Raw genomic sequence first — 12,082 nt, 5'->3', positions numbered from 1 at the left:
TATAGCTGCTGTTGAGGATATCCATATGTCTGTCTACACCTGCATTCTTTTAAAAAATGACGCATATGTTCACACATCCAACACTGGCCTGCTTCTCCTCCTCACGGTCCCATTCCTCCAAAACCGCCTCATTCTACACAGTCACCCGAAAATCCCCTTCTCCCCCGATGAAACCCCCTGGAAATCCTCCTTGATACTGAGGTTGGTACCCACCTGTCCACCTGTTTTCTCCTCCCCACCCGGGTGATGTGTGTAGATCCCCCAGGCTAACCTTTCCATTTTCACTTCTGCCACAGTCCCCTCCAATGCGGCCTTTGCTAACTTTTGTGAACCAGTTTAGCTTCCTCTGCTTGCACTGGCTGCGCCGTCTCTTTTTCCTTTTCTTTCAACCATTTACTGTGATGAATAATATTATACTACATTTCTGCTCAACCTTTTTTCTTCGATCGCCACTATCTTGTCGAGTGCCTTCTACACCTCATTGGGGAGACCTCTTTTAACCACAAAATAGAAAAATTAAATTGCTCAATCTCATGAATCCCGGTTTCCACCCGCCACATCTCTTCTATATCTAATATGTATTTGGCAGGTTTCTCATCATTGTGCATTGTTCGTTGCATAATCAACTGAAGATCAGGTGTATCCGGATACATCTGCCGTAATGCTGCCCATACTTGGGGCCTAATGTGGTTAAAATGCGCTCCATCATGGCTATCATCACCTAACTTCACACCCGGATACCCTGCTTAAACCCATATGTCATTGGCCTGATCTCCCATTATCGACACAAACAAACTTTTCAAATCCACTACAGCCAAAATAGTCCCAGCTGTGTGCTTTTCAAAGGTGTATACTCACTTACTCGCCCTAGCTGTGAGGGATGGCAGTGTCTTTATAAGGGTATTTGTATCCATGTGTGCCCAAGGGATATACTGTGATCATCCCGGGCCCTTGTGTAACAACAGGAACTGTGCTTCTACCGTCATCCGAACTTCCTTCTTTCCCACTGCCGACCTCTTGGCTACTGCCATTCGTCCAAACCTATTACGTAACCTGGGTTCTCACAAACATTCTACTCGCGGGGATATTAAAGGTTGCTGCTCTGTTCCTTCCAATTCATTCTACTGTATCTCACTCTCCTGCATGTGTATAATCATATTCCTACTCCGACTTGGCTGCTGCATAAACCACATCCCCCCCTCACCTCCTTCTATATGCACATATCTAATTGCTGTGCTATGTATATGAAACAAAATGTTCCCCATCCTTCACTCATCCACCGCTATAGGCGTCCACTGACCACCCCGTCATTCTAATTTTAGTCGCACCAACTCACCCTCCACTTCCCTTAATGCCAGCGCTTTTTGTGGTTTTGCCTCATCTACCTTCGGCCCTTTTCCCCTCTCAACTACTGATGCTGTGGAGTTGGGAAGATTCTGATAGGGTGCTGATGTGAGTGGCGGGGGTACCGTAGTGTAGTGGGAAATGGGGCATACATGGGGTTTGTGTATCTTGATGTGGCACGCGTAGAGTAGCATCCTATCGGAGGACACTTGTCTGTTTCTATGGGGGCCACAGGGGCACTCTGGACAGTAACCATGGTGGTAATGGTATTACACAGGGTGATCACCTCACATACTGCCTTGGAAGAATAACTGGAGCTATCGTCCAAATCTTCCACCATTTTCCACAGTTCCAATACGTCCTTTCTGTTTTTAATTTTCTTCCCTTATATTTAGCTGTTAAAAACATATACATGTGACTTAGTATCTCTCTATTATTTGTGCCCTGGTCTGGCCAGGGCTTAAACATCCCTCCCTTTGTTTCCGTGCACCATTCCTTATGATGTTTAAGAATCTTCTCTTGATAAAACAGAAAGGCTAAGCACATGTAACCCAACAGTGTTGTCGTCTCTGTAATGATTACCCTTCCCTGTCAGTATTTTTTACAATATTACCAATACCCTTATCCTGCCTCAATAACCCATATCCCTTCCCTGTACCCCCTTCTTATACCGCACACTCACCACTCTTTGCCCACACAGACTCAAATGCACATGCTTCTCACAACCTTCCTACATTACACCTCAATCAACCTTATTGCAAACACTACTAAACACACCACAAAAAATCACCAACAATAACATCACAAAAAAATGTAACTTTTTTGTTCCAAAGCCCCACTATATCGGGTGAAGAGATCCCAGGCCACGAAGGGCCTCTACCACAACTACTTTTTTGCTATCATGCCCCTCCCCCTATATACCGGATGGAGAGATCCCAAACTCACTAAATATACAGAGCCTCTATTCATATCCTCTTTTTCCCATTATACAGCAATGCCTTCTCCCCTGTTACCTAAGGAAAGGATCCCGTTACTCCACAAACCATAATATAATAACATTAATAATAAAAATACAACACCATGTAGTTATCTACTTCTTCAATCCGAGCTCTCCTCGCCACATATACAGACCCACTCTCATTTACACATCTTAACACTCTTACTCTCCCCTCATATAAGCCTTATTTTTCGCTTCAAAGTCAGCCTAGTCGTTGCAAACAAAGCAGCACTTTTCTCATCCCAGATTTATTTATTATGCACCGAAAAGCCTGCAGGCATCAGATATGTTGGCGCTGCACCATGCCCTCCCCACTATATAGGCATGATTCTTAGCTCTCCTTGGCAGAAAACATAGATCATATCATTCTCTTCTATCTCCTTCATCAGTTAGGGTGAACCTAGCATCCTACTAATTAATCCAGTTCACAAAGGATTAAGAACCCATTTCCCTGAACATCTGGTAGTTCAAATAGAGTGACGGTCATTCTGGAGGGCGCTAGTGTCTTAAATCTTGGTTTGCATTCCAAGACCACTGCCTTCACTCCCAGGAATACGACCTTGGTACTAGGCCACAGCCCTTCACTTCTTCGGCTCCACACATTCCTACCTAATTAGTTCAAATGCCTATCTGATGTGGGGACATATGTGTGTTCTTTGCTGTGCCTGGGAATTGGGATACAATTGTGAGGCGATGGATAAGGCCTTGTTGTTCCGTGCTTCTGTGACAGCACGGCCTGCGAGGATTCAGGCCTACTTGTAGACACAGTGTTAGTTTGCATTGTAACTGTCGTTTAAATATGCATACTAGATCCTACATAATTACATTGCAACACTACTGATTAACATCCCCATTATGATTTCCCATCCCCGCCAGTTGTCCCGAACCCATAACACACAACCCTCCCCACTACACCGTCCCATACTCATTTGCATATTCTAATATATTTTTCGCAATCTAAATTGCCTGGGAGAAGCGGTGGTCTGGGCGTGCATTCCAACAAAGGTAAGGTTACAGTTTCTTGGCTAGCCTCAGCTTGCTCCTCTGGCCCTGGACTGTCTCACACTCATTGTTTGTGCAGGCAGCAGATTGAGGGGTGACTGAGGCATCGCCCCATGATTCAGAACTCAGATATCAGCATTTGCACAGCAGAGGCAGCCTTTTCAGTCTTGCTGCAAATTCTGCATCTGTTCTCTGCTTCATGACGAGGCAATGGCAGATGTGCTATACCAGCATCGTTTGGGGGACTCAGGCATTATAGGCTGTGACATCAGTAAAACAGGGCTGGCTTTGCACTTCAGGGCACACCCTGCCAAGGTCACTGCGGGCACCTCTAGAAAACAAGAAGCACCATATCAGTACTGGTAAAACCTTTTGTCTATGAGTCCTCCTTTTCATGTTTAATCTGGAAGTGATCGAGAAGACAGACCTTGGATTTACTGCTGAATGTGGAACAGTGATGAAGAAAGATATCTTCATCCTACACCAAATACAAAATAGTTTGCCATATGTTCTTTTGCAATCAACAGAACACATGACAAATGAAATATGTTTCAAACTGACTTAATAAGATAACTCATATTGGTCTATGAGTTTCTCTATGAATTAAAACTGCATTCTCTCTCTGTACAATCCGAGCCAAAGTTGTAGGAAATGGATAAATGATAGTGCCTACATATTTACATATGGAATGGTCTACCTCTTGTCGTTTGTTATAAAAAAACAGTCTCAGGTTATAGTGGCCACCTTGCTTCTTGGCATTTTAAAAACAGAGTCAGGAATATAGAGCCCAGCACATTTCTCGAGCCAGTTTTAGGGATATAGCACCTTACTCGATATTTTTTTAACCCTCAGGAATATAGTGCCCAGCTCACTTCTTGAGATGTAATGCCCAACTTACTTCCATATGAACTCCTACTGATATAGTAACTAGCTAACTTTTTTGACATTAACAGGCATATAGTGCCCATCTCACTATACACCTGGGGCTTTTGAGCCCTAATTGCTATATATTTGTCTCAGTGTACAGTGCTGTGCCCACTATGCAACTAGGTATATAGTACTATTCTAGCTCTTCGTTAGGCAGCTCCATTTAATCTCGTCCCCTGGGCGTGTCACTAGGGACGTCAATTCACCAAAATGCCAAGGGTAGTGGAAGTGACTTCAGACACCCAATGACATCACCGGAAGTGAGTTTATATGACTTTTTACCCTGGTGACATAACTTGAAATGGCATTAACCACAATGTCATTACCTGAAGTCACTGATGGCTGTAAACACATAAGAAAGCTTACATTTCATAAAATACCATTTATTTATTAACATTTATATAGCAGCCCTAAGGTAAAGCAGACTTCTGAGATACAAAACACATTTTCACTAGGGTGCTGCCTTAACATGCCCTGGAGGGGGTCATGCTATGAAAGAGGTAGGCCAAGAAGAACTAACATAGACCAGGGACACTGTTATGCATATGCCACTGTAGCTCATATGGACATTTACTGACAATTTATGACAATTATTGCTGCACATGTCCAGTATAGTAATCCTAAGCCAAGTAAAGCCCCACATTTGCAGGTACTGCCATCATACAGTGTGGTTAATGTAGCCTCTCACTCAGGATACAGCAATCTCATTTCTGTTGTAGCCTTACAGAATTGGTATGGTCAAAATACGTAAGTTACAGATTTGTATATCCGGTTGCTTCTTTCATGTGCCAAGTGCATCCTCAAATGCCCATTAATGCCACCCAATGTGAGTTAATGCCCCTCACTTGGCATGGGATAATGTCAGAGGAATAGCTAACACACAACCCCAAACACTGTAATAAGTAACAAAGAACCCTGTATTTCTACTTTTTACCACAGAAAGACTTTCATTATAATGCCAAGTTTATACAGGCCATATCTATCAATCACATTTTAATCCAGAGGTTCATAATCAACAACCTGAAAGGGAACCCATGACACCTCAACGTGTTTCAATCCGTACATGGTTCATCTTCAGGAGGACCAAGTGGCTGACTCCAAAGCGTTGTACTCTGATTTGGCGCTGATCATAAATGCTGATGACCATACATTCCTGAGCTATATGGTGAGTGTCATATAGGGTTGAGTAAACCTTGCTATGAGTCACACCTGTGACCTGCAGACCACACATAAATACCAGCTGTGAGAACTTAGCCCACTGAGCTATCTTACCAGCTATTTCTTCTTAAATGTGAATATCACAGCATTTGGTAATGCAATGGCTCTTATATTCCTACTGCTTCTAAGTACTGTAATCATGGCATGGCTCACTAGTAAACCGAGTAAACCTGATAATAGTAGTGCTATTTTTCATTCTAAAAGGACTGGCAGGGACAGGAGAGGGTGATGGGTAGGTAACCTGATAAATGCTTTTAACTGCACAATTGATTATACATCATTATGTGTCACAATTGGATAGCCCAGCAAGTTAAAAGCTCATCTCGGACAAGTGCCAGCCTGTACTGTCCATGTTCATATTTCAGCAGGGCTGAATCAGTCCTTTATCCTTCTATGGTTGATACATGAAGTACTATTACATTTCATATTAATAACACCTATTTTTACAGTGCTTAAAATCAGGAGGTATCAGGAGTCAGACATAAAGTGCTATACACCAAAACATAATATAATACTATTTTACTTAGATATGGGACAATCTAGCACTCTGAAGCAGAATGGAGTAGGTCACCTGGCCCTATCTATCATCTGTGAGTATCAGGTCCCAGGCATTTCTTTAACCTTTAAATTAATCAGGTCCGCAGAAACAAGCTGAAAGTATGCAGTTTTTGAACAAACATGTTTTACACAATCTCTTTATTCATTATTCAAATTCACCTAAAACACAGCAATTACTTATAAACACATTTCCAAAGAGTGATTAAAGCACTTTAAATAACCTAAAATACAGCAATTACTTATAAACACATTTCCAAAGAGTGATTTAAAGCACTTTAAATCACTCTTTGGAAATGTGTTTATAAGTAATTGCTGTGTTTTAGGTGAATTTGAATAATGAATAAAGAGATTGTGTAAAAAATGTTTGTTCAAAAACTGCATACTTTCAGCTTGTTTCTGCGGACCTGATTAATTTAAAGGTTAAAGGTTGCGCACGCAAGTGTTAGTAGCAAAAAAGAGTGCTAGCACTTCAAAGTGAATCTCAAGATATTGACATGCCAGATCTTGTCCATTAAGAGGGAATGTGGATAGCATAGCCAGTATTCAGACATACAAAAATACTCATCATACATTTTATATCTACACACACAACTGATTCTATCTCCCCACTAGTGTTGTCATTGGTACAAGGAAATCTAAACGCCATAAAACAAACTTGTCAGTTTTATGACCCACGTTCTCACATTAAAGGTTTCTAAATGCCCTCGTTGGATGAGAAGGTGAACAAACACCATGTTTTAAAAACAAAAACGATGTCAACAGTTTGTATTTCAGCCACGCATTAAAAAGGGGTACACTTATCCACAATGTCTCACTGTTCAGCTCAAGGGTCCCTTCATCAGGACGGAACAGTCACTTCAGAGTGGAAATTAATCCTACACCCACTTTGGCCCAAAGACACTCCAGCAGAAAAATCTAGAAGCAAAACACACTACTTTCAGTTTTTTCTCTATCTGTATAGAATTTGTTCTATATGAGCTAGGCCCATAATTTGGGACTAACCTTCGCTAATGCTTCATAGGTGCGACGGGCTGGGACAAGGTCTTATTTCCTAATCTTTGGGGGCTGTTTCACTGTATAAACCCCATTGTAAACACTTTCATGACTTGCGTTCACAAATCCCTGTAGTGAATACAGTATTGCTTAATCTTATTTCCAAACAAAAGGGCTCTCACAATCAGCCTCGTATCATAACAATCAGCCTCGTATCATAACATTCACACTACTTCATGGAGGGCTGCTTTCCCACAAATCATCTACAAATGCCCATCTTCAAATACTTGCATCCTTGACTAATCATACATGTGGGACCGGTTACTTAACCAGTCAACACGTCCTACCTGGACTGTACTGTCTGCACGCATACCGAATTACCAAGATCAGTATTCTCAGATGTTGGAGGCGCCGCAGCAATCTAGGGCTGGACTCCGAATACTAATAGCAAGGACCTTAATTGTTTGTGTCATAAATACGCTGGTCTTAAGAAAAGGAAAAGCCATACCACTATTGAATGGCAGCATAAACGGAAGCCATCTTGGATATGGCTGCCACCACTGGACATGAATGGAGTCTCGTGAATGGATTACACACACAATTTACTACGAATTGTATTGTACTGTATTATAATTTATATAGCGCCCTTTCCCCATTTGTATGGCCTCAATGCGTTTTGTGGTTGGAACTTCCTTGTGAACCGTAGTCCATGTGTGGTAGATTCTAAGAGTTAATTTATAAAATGTGTGTGAGAATTTTGCCGGGTTAGGATTTAGGTGGGCTAGCTAAGCTCCAGTAAGCAGCCAGAGGTGAGGCACGTGGGTGGTTGCTGTTGGTGGATTAGAATAGAGTGCTAGTGCTGAAGAATCGATGTGTGCCCAGCTAGACCAACATTTTTCATAGGTTGTTGATGTATACTACATCAGGGGTTTCATTGTGGATGGCTAAACAAGCTGCTAGACCGGAATTGTATAGCCTTAGCGGTATTCTAAAGTTCATGGATGAGCGGCCATGCATGCGACATGTGTGCACAGATGTTGTGTAAGTTATACATACCTTAAACTCTGATGGAGTTCATCTTCAATGTTGTTTTTCTAGCTCCAATGTGACTGGCCGGACTCGCCATTTGTGGTCTCCCTAGATTGAGAGCTTGAGCAGTGAGAGAGCGGCCCGGAGGGTCAGAGGAGTGATATACAATCATCTGTAGTTGTGGGGGGGAGCAAATTATCATGGTGTGCTGTCGCAAACACTGTCAGCATTCATAAAGATTTGGTGGATAGGTGTTTTGTGGGTGTGGGCCACTGTTTCTGTGCACGTATCCATAGTATAGAGTACAAGAAGGTTTCAAGAGTAGGAAGAGAGCAGCCAGGTTTTGAGGCTCTTTCTGAAGACCAAGTGATTGTCAATGTTCCTGATGTGCAGAGGCAGAGAATTCCAGATGATCCGCACTTGGACAGAGGAGGACGATCCACCCAGGCATGTGCAGTTGTAATGTGGGACAACTACGAGAGATGCTGTGCCAGATCTGAGTGCCCTTGAGGAGTGGCAGTGAGTGACCTTGTCTATGAGGGATTTCGGGACAGTGTTGTGGATGGCGCAGAGAGTGATGCCCATGGGTTTAAAGGTAGTGCGTCGACCAATAGGGAGCCAATGGAGGACTCTTAGTGTGGGGCTGATGTGTTCTCTGGGAGGGAGGCTAATGAGCAGGTGGGCGGCTGCATATTGTATTCTTTGCAGTTCCCTTAGCTGAAATGCCAGTGCGCCTAGATAAAGGCAATTAGCATAGTCTAAGCGGGAGAGAATGATGGAGATGATGGTAGAGAAACGGAGAGGATAGCTGAGGTATGGGAAGATACACTTGAGGATGTGTAGGTGGAAGAAACAGGTTCTGGAAACAGAGCGATGTGTCTGTGTCCAGTGTGCATCAAGGTTTTTCACCAAGGTGGAGGTTGCTGGGGGTTGTGGGAGGGCCTAGGGAGTGAGGCCAGGGAATAGGTTCAGGAAGGAGCTCTGTTTTCATGCAAACTAAGATTTCTGTTTTCCTAGGATTGAGCATGAGGTGGTTGGTCGTCATCCAGTAATCAATATCCGAGAGAAGAGATGACAGATCTGGACAGTTGGGGCCATTATGATTTTGGGATTTTAAAAATGATCTGGGTATCATTTGCGTAGTTGTAGCACGTGAGACTGTGGGAGCATATGAGTGTGGGGAATGAGTTCAGATAGATTTTGGAGAGGAGGCAAGATAGGGATGCTCCCTGTGGGCCACCCTTTGGTATTGGTCTGGATGTAGAGATGAAAGGGTGGAGGAGCATGATTTGTGAGCGATTATAGATGAAAGAGAAGATCCAAGTGTGGACAGTGTCTTTGATTCCTAAAGAGTGTAGGCTGTCTGGGAGAATGGTGTGGTCGATTGTATTGAAGGCGGCAGATAGGCCACCAGTGTTCTACGGACTACCAAAAATTCACAAAAACCGGAATGATCCTCCTCTCAGACCCATAGTGGCCGGAACAGAGAGTATATTTGATCCTTTGGCGATATACATTGATCGTTTACTACAACCACTGATCCAAGTGATTCCAACTTATCTTAAAGACACCACTGACTTCATTAACTGTATACAAGAAGTTAGAGCATTGAGTGATGACTGCATACTCTTTAGCATGGATGTCTGTAGCCTATATACTTCTATACCGCATGATGAAGGGATTTTGTCTGTAGAGTGGCTACTTTTGAATTCACAAGCAACTAGAGGAGATCCACAGCTTATCATGAATTTACAGAATCTAATTCTCAAGAACAACTATTTTAGATTTCAAGGAACTTACTATTTACAAATTAAGGGGACATCAATGGGGTCAGCAATGGCCCCAGTATACGCTAATACATTCATGTATAAATTTGAACACACTCACGTCCTGGAAAACATTGATTGGTCAGACAAGATACTGCTATGGAAACGTTTCATCGATGACATTTTTGGTATTTGGTGTGGAACACAGGAGGAATTAACATCATTCCTCAATTATCTTAATACAATACATCATAGCATTAAGTTCACCATGGAAATAGGGGCTCCGTCTCTACACTTCCTAGATGTCTGCCTAGAAATTAAAGACAACCGGATATCAACGAATGTCTACCATAAACCAACTGACGTGAATAATTTATTACACTTCTCAAGTTTTCACCCGAAATCGATGTTGGACAGTCTACCTTATAGCCAAATCCTAAGGCTTAAAAGAATCATTTCCGACCCAGCAGGACTTGATGTGGAGTGCACTAAACTTTTGGATAAATTTGAGAAGAGGGGTTATCCCCACTCTGTTTTGACACAAGCTAAAGAGAGATCTTCTGCCATAAGCAAAGAACAACTATTGACCCCCAAAGTTAAAAGCAAAGAAACACCGTTACTCTATATCTCTAAATACTCCCGACAGAGTTTTCAAGTGGGAAGATGTATTAAGAAGCACTGGGGTATTCTCCATAGTGATCCTCTCCTACAAGAATTATTCCCAAAAACTCCCATGATGGCATTCAAAAGAGGACAAAACCTGAGGGATAAGCTAGTGAGAGCTGAGAAGCCTCCGAAAGAAAAACAGAAGTTGTTAAGCTCAAGGAAAAAAGGAACATATCCGTGCTTAGCCTGTATACACTGTAACAATGTAATTAAGGGAGAATTTGTAACACACCCCTTGACTGGCAAAAAATATAAACTGAAGGATTTTGCCACCTGTATCTCTACAGGAGTGGTATACGCCATTAAATGCCCATGTGGTAAATTATATGTTGGTCAGACCTCTAGAGCAGTGAAAGAGAGGATAACGGAACACAAGTCCAACATTAGATGTAAAAATGTGAAATCTCCTCTAGCCAGACACTTTTTACAATTTTCACACACAGTAGCCCAAGTGAAGTACATGGTTTTGGAGGATGTCAAGAAATTGTATAGAGGGGGTGATTACCAATCAACCCTATCACGCAGAGAAAAATATTGGATAGATCTCCTGGACACTCTCAGCCCTAGAGGACTCAATGAGGAGTTTTCCTTGAAATGTTTTACTTGAAATACATGTGACTGATTATGTTTTTACTTTTTGTTGAGTTTCTATTAATTATACTAATATTACCTTACTGTATTTGTTCACAAATGCATGCAGTTCGTACTGGCATCATCCATCAATGACTTTGCACTTGATGTTGACATTAATTTTCAGTGGAATACCTGTTAAAAGTAGTTAAGTCCGGGAGTTGTCCACCGGCCCGCTGAATTAATGGTAGGTTAAGTTGAATTCTGCTAGATATTTCATATAAGATTCACTCTACATCGGGTCATTCCCTTATAACACCAACAATTATATTGACAATGAGTGTCAACCTGCACCGTCCGTCATTGTGACCACTTTACAATCTTTTTCTGGTGCCTTTTTACCCCATATTTTTTTACATTTTATCATTCTTGATTTGAATCATCCAATCAATATCACTACTAGGGAAGGTCCATTGTACTCACTATTCTATCACTCATGGTTACAACTTCGTCTCGATACATGGATTGGTAATGGGTTTTTCTACTCCATTCCATGATGGCGCTCATGCACCAAACCGATCTTTGAATTACATTGGTTTGTTCTCGTAAAGATTATGTAGTCCGTTTTCTATTTCTCTTACTTTCTAACACGTGTTCATTGCTTGCAGCCCCCTAGACACCAGTTCGTAGTCTGGGTTGGCTTCCCTAGCGACAGCACAGCCCACCTACACCATTGAGAAGGCACGCTTCGCTCGCATCTGTCCACTCGCGACCGGAGCCTGTATCCTGTGCATTGTTTGAAGACTCGGCTCGCGAGTGATATTTTAAGACGCAGCCTTTGAGCTGCGTGCCCTGTGCACTCTGGATCACCTACTTTTGGCACCACTCGTACCTAAGCATTAGGTAAGCACAAAACCCTCCGCGCAGCACCTTATTATGATCTGCTATTTCCCTTAATACCACACTCATTAGCACAGTTCACTATAATGAACGTGATAATTTATCTCATTTT

The sequence above is a fragment of the Ambystoma mexicanum genome, chromosome 7q (assembly GCF_040938575.1).
Source record: "Ambystoma mexicanum isolate Mex_15411 chromosome 7q, UKY_AmexF1_1, whole genome shotgun sequence".
NCBI classification, from domain to species: Eukaryota; Metazoa; Chordata; class Amphibia; order Caudata; family Ambystomatidae; genus Ambystoma; species Ambystoma mexicanum.
Note: the sequence above shows the minus strand (reverse complement) of the source record.